Genomic DNA, 10,242 nt, shown 5'->3' with positions numbered 1-10,242 from the left:
CCATAAATTTCTCCTGGGAGTTACTTTTCTAAGAGCGCTCTGTAGGGACTTTAATCTCAAGTTGTCCACTATCAAAGTTTGACTTTAACTCAATAATGAATCACTGCATACCTGTTAGGCAACAAAATGGCTGAGTTTCCAAAACAGTTGCATAAGAAATACACCTTACTCTAGAATATCTAACTCTATCCTTACCTTGAGTTAAATAAACAGAAGGCCACACTCCTCCTAGCAAATTTTAAATAGACAAGACAGGATTGTTAACGAATCACCTTTCTCCAGAAATTATTCATCTTGTCCAAGGGAAACTCGGGTAAATTGTAAAAACCAGTCCGTTTGCCTTGGAAGCCCGGATCTACCGCTGGATGTGGGGATGTGTGAAGAATCACGGACTTCTTTGGACTCAGTTTCTTCATCTGTAGAATAGGTACACATGATGGTGTCTACCTTGAAGCATGGATCCAAAGGTTAAATGAGTTCATGTGCATAAAGCCTTTGCAAGAGGGTCTGGAATACAGTGATTACTCTGTGAACCTCTGCTGCATTGTTGGTGTTAAAACTCAGTCTTGCCTGGAAACCCGGGATCGGTTTCTGAAGCATCTCCCATGTCTAAGAGGACAAGCAGGTAGAAAGTGCAGAGAAGGCAGGAAATCTTCAGATGGGTCGGTACTGATTGTCCTTCAGCAGAAATACAGAAAACATGAAGATACTTCGTAATATTGTGCTCAAGAACAATTTCACAGTGTTGCTCTATTTCCATGGGAAAGAAACTCATACTTTAAGGTAGAGGCTACGGCTTTAGCCCCGTTGAGTTGGGTTATCCCCTACAACATTACTTCAACTACTGAGCAAAACACATTCACAGAACAGCAACTGAGCATTATCCTTTTAAAATATATATCGTGTGTGTGTGTGTATGTGTGTGTGTATAATTTAATATCTGTCTATAGATTTATAGAAGAAATTCAGTCTTACATTGTCATTGCAAAAAAACTTTACTTTTTACCCTAAACAAGTGGATGTAGTGTTTAAATTCTATAGTTTTGTTAGTTATGTCTTTAAGACAAATATCTTCCCAAAATAGCCAAAGTCTTATTACTGATTTAGAGATGTAAAATGTAATCATGGGATGCTTTAGTAATCCAAAACATTGAAAAAGATACATGAAGGGATTATCTAATTCCCAGTTTGGCTCTAAAGGAAATAGCGAGAGAGCAAAATCTCATCGCCACGTGAGATTACAGCATCTTTTACCCATGTGTAGACCATATGCCGCTTATACATCTTCTGTAATTCCATCCACGTAGCAACTGCCATTGGCCCCACAATTTCTGAAGGCTGTATCATTTAAAAATTATGTATATATTGTCAAAATATTTAGAGATCTGAAGTATGTAATTCTCTGAGTGTTTAAAATCTAATTTAACATAAACCTGACATTTGGAAAATGTTAAATGCTAAAAAGAGTATCTAATTCATGTGCTAACTGGTAAGAAGCTAGCCTACACAGTTTTTCCACATTAAGCAGTTTTGGAGAACTGAGTTATATATGGTAGAACTTGTCTATTTTCCATTAGAAAAAGATAAAGAACAAGGTCGGGGAGCACCTGGGCAGCTCGGTCAGTTAAGTGTCCGACTCTTGGTTTCAGCTCAGGACATGATCTCAGGGTCTGAGATCGAGCCCTGCATCGGGTTCCGAGCTCAGTGAGGAGTTTCCTTGGGATTCTCTCCCTGTCCGCCTCCACCCTCCGCCCCTCTTCTCTCTCTCTCTCTCTCTCAAATAAATAAATAGCTTTAAAAAAAAAAGAAAGAAAAATGTAAAAAAAAAGTAGCTTATACTTAGAAGATAGATGGGTGCTAAGATAAGTTATCTTTGTTTCAATAAAGGATTAGCTGGTGGATAGAATAAGGGCTCGGGGGAGCCAGGGATCACTCGGAACTTTGTGTTCTGAGCAAAGTGAAGGGCGGCGTTTGCATTAACTGAGATTGGAAAGACTGAGGAAAGAGTAAGCTGGGAGGGAACCAGAGTGATGGGCGTCGCTCATCTGAGCATGTCAAATCTGAGACGCTCCCTAGGCGTCCCAGCAGAGGTGTCCAGCAGGCGGTGGGGACACCTGATACTGGTGTTCATTCGAGAGGTTTGGGCTACAGGGATGCATTCAGGAGTCACTGCACGCCACGGAGCTGGACTGGATCAGATAAGGACAAGGATAAGCAGAAAAGAGAGGAATGTCAGCCACACGAAGGGGTCTGGGGGTCAGAAAGATGGGGTACCTGGACATGTGTCTGGGAAGAAGGTCAGAGTCGATCAAGCGAGACTGAACATTATGGTTCTCTTCCTGGGGAGAACTGTAAGACGGAAATGGGCCAGGTACGGGAAGAGAACATCAGCACAAAAGCCCAGACAACACATCAGATACGAAGGTCTGCAGAGGGAGCGGAGCTTAGGCAGAGACACTGAACAGCTCTCTCCCAGGCGAGCCGCTTCTGAGCCTGCGTCTTCTTCCTGCAGGTTCTAACTGCGCAGTGTGCAATTTCTCTTCTGATGTTCTCGCTCTCTTAGAAACTTCTAGCCTAGGGGTGCCTGGGTGGCTCAGTCGTTGAGCATCTGCCCTGGGATCCTGTCCAGGGCCCTGAGATCAAGCCCGCCTCGGGCTCCCTGCTCCGCGGGGAGCCTGCTTCTCCCTCTCCCACTCCCCCTGCTTGTGTGCCCTCTCTTGCTGTCTCTCACTCTGTCAAAAAATGAATAAAATCTTTAAAATAAAAAAAAAGAAAAAAAGAAACTTCCACCCTGTGTGTATTAATAGTCTTTAGCTAAGTGGCAGTTCACACCTACAGCTCACAACTTTTCACTGGGACACAAGGAAACAACTCTTCCAATCCGTGAGGCCTCTGAGCCATCTTTCACTGACAGCATAAAGTCCCACTTTTAGACACACACATACATACACCCTCGGCTTTGAGGTGCCCACAAACAGGTTACAGAAACTAGTCACAGCAAAACTTCACCCCAACAACAGCCTTTTAGGTATGACTAAATTTCAATATCAGACACCATTTTAGAAATTTCATGTCCTCTTACAAAACTCTGAGTTTTGAGTAACTTCTCTGAGATGCTTGGGTTTATATTTATTATTTCAATTTAAACCTACCAAAATCACACACACAAAATATTATCAGGAAGTAAAGATGTCAGAGAATATTTCCACACAAGACTGTGCAACACAGATAAATTGTATCGTGCCATGAAAAACTTACAAGAATACTCAAATTTCAGGGATCAAGTCACCAAAAAATAAAGATATAATGTCTAGGTTGGTATGTCCTACTTATCGGTTACATTAGATTCAAATTTTCCTTTCACATTTGTATCTCCTTCCTCCTGCTGAAATACTATTGAGCGAAATTCTACAATCATGTTGTTGTTCCAGAGATTTTTATATAAAAACAAGCATATATATGTACCCATGTGTATGCATAAGTCATGGATATACTTTTATTTTGCATACATTAAATAGCCATGTCTACATTCTTAATTTTGTATTTTAGGCAACTAGATAGCCACCAAAAGAATAAAGTAAGAGCATACCTTCTCAAAACTTAGAAATTTAGGAAGGGAGACATGATAATAAAATTCTCTCCCAATTTTCATGAGATGATAATTTCTATTATCCATGATGATAGAAAAACCACCAATCCATGGTGATGATAAACCACAAGATGAAAATTTCTGTGTGTAGAAAGGTAATCATCTTTGATTTTTTCACTGGGGCCCAGGTTGTGTGACCAATGAAACCTGCTTGGACTGTCGGACTTTTCCTTAAGTTAACACATACAAAAAAAGCCAATTCAGAAATTCAGCTAGCTGTTTTCTAAAATTAAATAGTAAGCCTTATTATTCTGACCTTAGCAGCTGTAAGTCAATATAGTATCTCCCTAGTACTGAGGCTTTCTTACAACCTTCAATAGGTCTTTTATCCATTGTCCACATCTAGAAAAGCAATAGTCCTTGGTTAACAATTTTTTGCACCCTTACCGTAGGCTTCAGAAATTAAAAAAAAGAAATCCACTTTTAAGAGTGTCTTGAAAATAATTATGTGCTCCATGTTTGAGCATCTCTCCTCCCCAACACACCTGGACCATTGTCTCTGTCCTCTCTCTCCCCTGTACCAAGACACTGTACTCTGCTTTCTGAAGCTGGAGAATGAGAAGTTTGTCCCTACTTTTGGACAAAACAGATCTAGACCTCAAAGGCATTTTTTTTTTAAAAAAAGTTTCCTTAAATAATGTCCTAAAGCTGGCTTTTCTGTGTTTGGTCACACACCATTGAAAACAATGATGTTCTTACTTGTTCCAAATATTTTAAAAATGGTTTAAAGAATTTACAACTTACTTCCTTATTCTACCAAGCACTGCATTCATGATAGTGATATGTTTAACACTAAGTAAAACTTTGTAAATTGACCTCTGACATTTGAAAGAACAAGAAGCCTAAAACTGTTTCTAGGATTCAACAAATACTCCTTGCAGCTCTGCATTGAACATGCACATATCAGAGTTATGGGGTGTATGCAAAGCCTCCTTTATCCCCGCAAAGAAACAATATATTTCTTTATGAAGAAGTCTCTGCACAGATTTAGGCAGTTTCCAAGCCTACAGAAATCTAGCCTTTCATTCAAACCGCATCCATACCAGGACCATTAGCTTTCTGGCAAACACTTGGTCACCAGTTCCTCTCCAATAGGACAGAAACGTGAGCCCCCAGTGTCCCCACCTGTCCAGTTTTCTTGAGGTCAGTGAGTGTCCCGACCTCACAAGCTCAGAGAGATGCCTCTTCTTGCCCCATGAAAGATCATTCTGAGGGTAACACTAAGAGCTGGGAGCCACTGTACCAACATTGGCCCTTTACGGTTTATGGTTATTACAAAACTTTTTGTTTGTTGAGTTATCAAGCATTTAAACCAAGATTATTATCATTCCTCAACTCTGATCATGATGGTGTTTTTAGACATCTCTTAACCACTTGTGAAACGAGAAAGCCACAGGGCAGTTTGCAAGGGTTCAGGAGCGAGAGGAGGAGGGGTCTTCTCTGTTACAGCCGTTACTGTAACCGTTGCGCTGTTACGGAACCCAGGCCATTTATTTGGTCTGCAACACACACTTCCCAAATCTCCAGTGATGTATTTGGGCAAAACCTGTAAGTTTTGCTTCACTTACGGCTTTTCTAAAAGTCTTAAGGGTTACTAGAAAACTTAGTTTGCCATCATCCAGAAGCCTCTCCTTCATTAGTTACTAATATTATTGTCTTACTGGCATTAGAATAGTAGTTATTTTTTGGCCTTAATGGTAGACTAACACAACTTTGAGTTTTGGGGGAAATAATGCTAAAATTGTATAGCTCTTATTAAAAAGAAAAGCCTGACTGTGTCTTGGGTTGGAGGATTTTCAATCTCCCTTTATTCTCAGGGATAATTTCCAAACATGGAATGGATCATCGGAGACACAGAATAAGCTGCTGTGGAGATTGGTTATGAAACTCCTGTAGAGTCTAATCATTCTTTCTCATACTCATTCTTCCACCCACTAAATCATTACCTTCATTAACGGTGATTAGAACTAAGCCCCCAAGCTGGCAGAGCTGGACGGATTCGCACATCTTTCTAATGACTATGGTCTAAAGCACCCTTTTGGGAAAATGAGCGGCTCGCAGGGCTGTGGTCAGAGCAGACAGAGAGAACTAACAGGGGTTCACAGGAGGTGCAGATGTAAAACAGACAAAAGGCTCAACTCCAGGGCTGGTGTTCCAAATTCAGTCACAAATGTGCAGTGCCTAACGCACATTTGTTTGCAGAGCTTAATTCTGCATCTGAAAATCAACTGATATCTTCAAGACTATCAGAGAACCCGATGAAGTAGATGAAATGTCAGTAATCACTCACTTCTCTGGGCTGAAATCAGATCCCATATATGGCTCAGAAATTAAACACCACCTTCTTCCAGAGATCACTGACAAGTCTTGAATGCCGTGACAAAAGTGACTTCTAAATTTTGAAATAAATTATGGGGAAATGTCCACCTGTCCTGTCATGCAAATTACACGTGATTTTTATAAAATGTGGAAGCTAGAACGTACTTGCAGGGAAGGGGGATAACGGAGAAACGCGAACATTACTAATGATGCGTTTCAGGAGAACTTACCAACTGCCTGCTCAAAGGGATTATTCTGGCAGGATAATCATCATAAACGGACCTTTCAAAGTTTAAAATTTTACAAACATCTTAAAAGACATGGTAGTGGAATTTGCTTCCTGGTAAGTATTTCCTTAAACAGCAGACCTGTTCTAGCGGCGCCTGGGTGGCTCAGTTCCTTAAGGCTTTGACTCTCGGTATCTGCTCAGGTCATGATCTCAGGGTCTGGGGATCAAGCCCTATGTGGGGCTCTGTACTGAGCAGGGATTCTGCTTCTCTGCCTCTCTCTCCCGCTGCTCCTTTTCTACCTCACACATGCATGCACACTCACTCTCCCCTCTCAAATAAATAAATAAATCTTTAGAAAATGCAGAGCTACTCTGAATTACCTCTCTCCTTGAAACAGCTGATTCAATGTGGCAGTTACCCAAAAGTGACAAGTGAACTCAGAACTAGCAATTATAATTGGAAGAGCAGTCTTCAATACATCAAAAGAGCAGAAGAAACAATAAAAAAGAAGCAAGAATAAAGTAATTACAAGGAGATTTCGGAAAATTGGTCTAATTGAATATATGCCTATTTTATCTTCAAACACCTGTTTGAGTACCTCTAAAGGATTGAAAATAACATGACTATTAGAAAAAGTGGTGTGATATGTAAAAAGAATTCTTATTTTTTCCTTGTCCTTCATGTCTCGCCCCTGAAGACGGATTTCTAGATACTACAACTCAGTAAGAGTGAATAGCTCCCCTGACTTTTCTCACGTGATGGGGCCTTACCATAACCTTGGGCTGCAGAACTGGTCAGGCTGGGAAAGCAATTGTGAGGAAAATCCTAGCATGTGCTTTCTCTTGTAAATGAAATGCTAATTTGGTAATATTACTGCTTGACCCCATTGATACTAGGGCTGTGGGGATTAAACAGAAGTTTGTCAAGGGCTGTAGAACTTATTACTAAGTCTGCTCATTTACCAATTCCATTATAGTGATTTACAGAAGGAAGACATCTGTACCATCTTGAGATCTGTGTTCAAACAAATCACTTTCTTACGGTCCCCACGGCTGGTTGGGAAGTTTGCTTAGTTTTTAGACTGTAATCCTGCAGCTCATGTAACAAAATGTAAAACGGGCTGCCCAGTTTCTGTTTCTTTGAAATGACGTAATAGACCCAGATCCATCTGGCTTACAGGATGGGCAGGAGGGCCTGAAAACCGAAAAGAGGAGGAAACGGGCAAGCTAAAGATAGATAAAGAAAAACGAAAACAAAAACAAAACAAGAAAGCAAAAATAAAAGAAAGACTGATGACCAGTCTTGGTCTTCAGCCAAGCTAGAGGGAGAGAGACACTTCGCGGAGTAAGGGGGCACACAGAACTGTTGAGGCGAAGGCAGTCCTGTCCAAGCAGAGGCCACTGTAATCACCTCAAGGTTTGGGGACGGGGGGACAGTTGAGTAGCAGGAGACACACAGCAGAGCCAAGGGCTAGTGTGAGTGCAGGGGAGGAGCGGACGGTGCACTTCCAGCGGTGGGAGCCGTGGAAGAGCTGGGACGCACAGTACGGGGAAGACAGGGCTCCGGCCCAAGAAGGAAGGAGGCCCCGTGAGGTCCGCGTGAGAGCGAACAAGCAGGGCAGAGGGTGCTCAGGGAGGCTCAGCAGCGTCCGGGAATGCGAGTCACTCCGGCCACGGGCCACGGGGCGCTTTAGCTTAGGTGTAAGGAGACACTTCTGATTCTTACTCTTTGAAGAGAAAATGGACACATGCTTCGGGAAGAGTTTTAGGTGAAGACGTGGGGTTAGGTGATACATATTCACCACCTAAGAAAGCACACCCCTCGGTCCCAATCCAGAGTGCCTTTCTGAGGGCCCACGTGTTACTTACAGGACATTGTCTTTCCTTCAGAGGCGAAGGATTTTTTTTTAAGTTGTGAGATCATGACAAGAACCTGTTCTTGGTAATGACTCACACAGTCTCCGGGGATGTAATTTCATTTAAAAGCAGATGGACTAAGACAGACTTACAACATTGGGAAAGCCCAGCCAGGCCTGTCTATGATCACAGAAGCACACTATAGCTAAGAACACAGTCTCAAGATGGGAAACTTAATTTAAAAAAACCTATGGGAGGGGCACCTGGGTGGCTCAGTGGGTTAAGCCGCTGGCTTCGGCTCAGGTCATGATCTCAGGGTCCTGGGATCGAGTCCCGCATCGGGCTCTCTGCTCAGCGGGGAGCCTGCTTCCTCCTCTCTCTCTGCCTGCCTCTCTGCCTACTTGTGATCTTTGTCTGTCAAATAAATAAATAAAAAATCTTAAAAAAAAAAAAGAAAGAAAGAAAGAAAGAAAGAAAACAACCATAATCTGAGAACTCAAAGAGGAGGGGCCGGCCCTACCTGATGCCAAAGGAACCACACATGTATCTAAATTGCAAAAGTAACCACCAAAAACCCAAGACAGCTAACGGTCATTATCTCTGGGCTGCAGAATGGAAATGACGGTGTTATTTTCATTATAAATCCTCTGATTCTGTGGAGAAGGGTGTGGCTTAATAAAATGGCCACGGGAAGTAATTCTGAAGACGCAGAATGAATCCCCCATTTTTTTTTTTTTAAAGGTTTTATTTATTTATTTGACAGACAGAGATCACAAGTAGGCAGAGAGGCAGAGAGAGAGAGAGGGGAGGAAGCAGGCTCCCTGCCGAGCAGAGAGCCCGATGCGGGACTCGATCCCGGGACCCCGAGATCATGACCTGAGCCGAAGGCAGCGGCTTAACCCACTGAGCCACCCAGGCGCCCCTGAATCCCCCATTTTTGAAGAGAAAAATACTGGTGTCATCCGTAAAGTCCAATAATGAAAACCAGGCGCAGAGCAGAGCAAGGAGAGAAACAGCGGAAAACAAAGGAAACGAAACAAGACAACAACCAACCAACCAACCAACCGGCCAACCGGCCAACCAGCCAGAACTCTATTGAGAAAAGCTCCTGTAAATAGTCAAAGGAAGGAGAGAATGCCAAGGGAGAGTAAGGTTTCAGCTCAAACCACACAAATTTAGTTCATTTGTCAGGAAAGGAAGCAGATGCTCCCAGCACTGCGTGGGGTGGGGTGGGGAGGGAGGGGCTGGTGCTCCCGGAGGCGCCGCTGATAACCCTCTCAGGATTAAGAGAGGAAGAGGGGGAGGTAGGTACTAATGATGAAAAACCAAGCAAAGGATAAAAAGAAAGTGTGTAAAGCCAGATGTCACAACTAAAAGCGAGGGAACGGCACGATAAACAGTGAGGAAGGAAAGAGATCGTTGAACGTGGACCATGAGGCTCTGGGGAAGTTCTGCTCTCCATACAATCCAAACAGCATAGATTTTTCAGACAGTGATTTGGGTTCAAGTTCTCCAGTTCTGCTTATCTGTTGTTCAAAAGGGGGCAAGGACCGTCCATTTTTTTCCACCTCGGTTTCGTTACTGGTGAAATGGAGGTCACTGTCTACACCAGAAGAGTCTTGTTAAACGTGGTCCCCCAGATGTTTGCAATGATTGATTTCATGAGCGTGTCTGCTGTAATCGCTTATTATGAATCTGTCACTCTCCTACATGCTGGACAGAGAGAAATGGATGTGGACAAAGTCTTTTTTTAGAACCTAAAATCTCATAGGAGAGGTAGACCGACAAAGGCTTCATATGGAGGATGTAGAATGTACCGTAAGAAGAAAATAAAATAAAATAATAGGAGGGGCAAGGATGGTGCGGGTTCAGTTAATGCTGCTGGGAATTTCCCATGAATGAAGTGTGGTAGAATCTGTATCCTTCTATGTATGGCTGTGCCTTAGTACTAGATATACAGTAGGTGAGGGGGTTTCAGTTATGACATACACTGCTATGCCTGATGGTGCCAGAAAATGATATATTTATTTACCATTTATATAGTAGGAGTGATATATTTTTAGAGTAAAGAAAAAAATCTACTGGACAAATGATTATTATTTTAAAAGTCATTATAAGTGAGTGGTGTAAAACATACTGACCCACACATAAGGTTATACTACAGCACTCTGACCAAGCGAGAGAAGGG

The 10,242-nt window shown here is 42.4% G+C and overlaps 1 long non-coding RNA gene across 1 annotated transcript in view; it reads right to left on the bottom strand.

The window, feature by feature from the left end:
* Positions 1–453: 453 nt before the first annotated feature.
* Positions 454–10,242, bottom strand: part of LOC116581830 — a 137,983-nt gene continuing 128,194 nt past the window's right edge. The window contains exon 6 of the long non-coding RNA XR_004282248.1: positions 454–678. This is a non-coding gene — a long non-coding RNA (uncharacterized LOC116581830). The remainder of the gene's footprint in view (positions 679–10,242) is intronic.

The sequence above is a fragment of the Mustela erminea genome, chromosome 21, assembly GCF_009829155.1.
Source record: "Mustela erminea isolate mMusErm1 chromosome 21, mMusErm1.Pri, whole genome shotgun sequence".
Taxonomy (NCBI): domain Eukaryota; kingdom Metazoa; phylum Chordata; class Mammalia; order Carnivora; family Mustelidae; genus Mustela; species Mustela erminea.
This window is presented reverse-complemented; position numbering and strand designations above follow the sequence as displayed.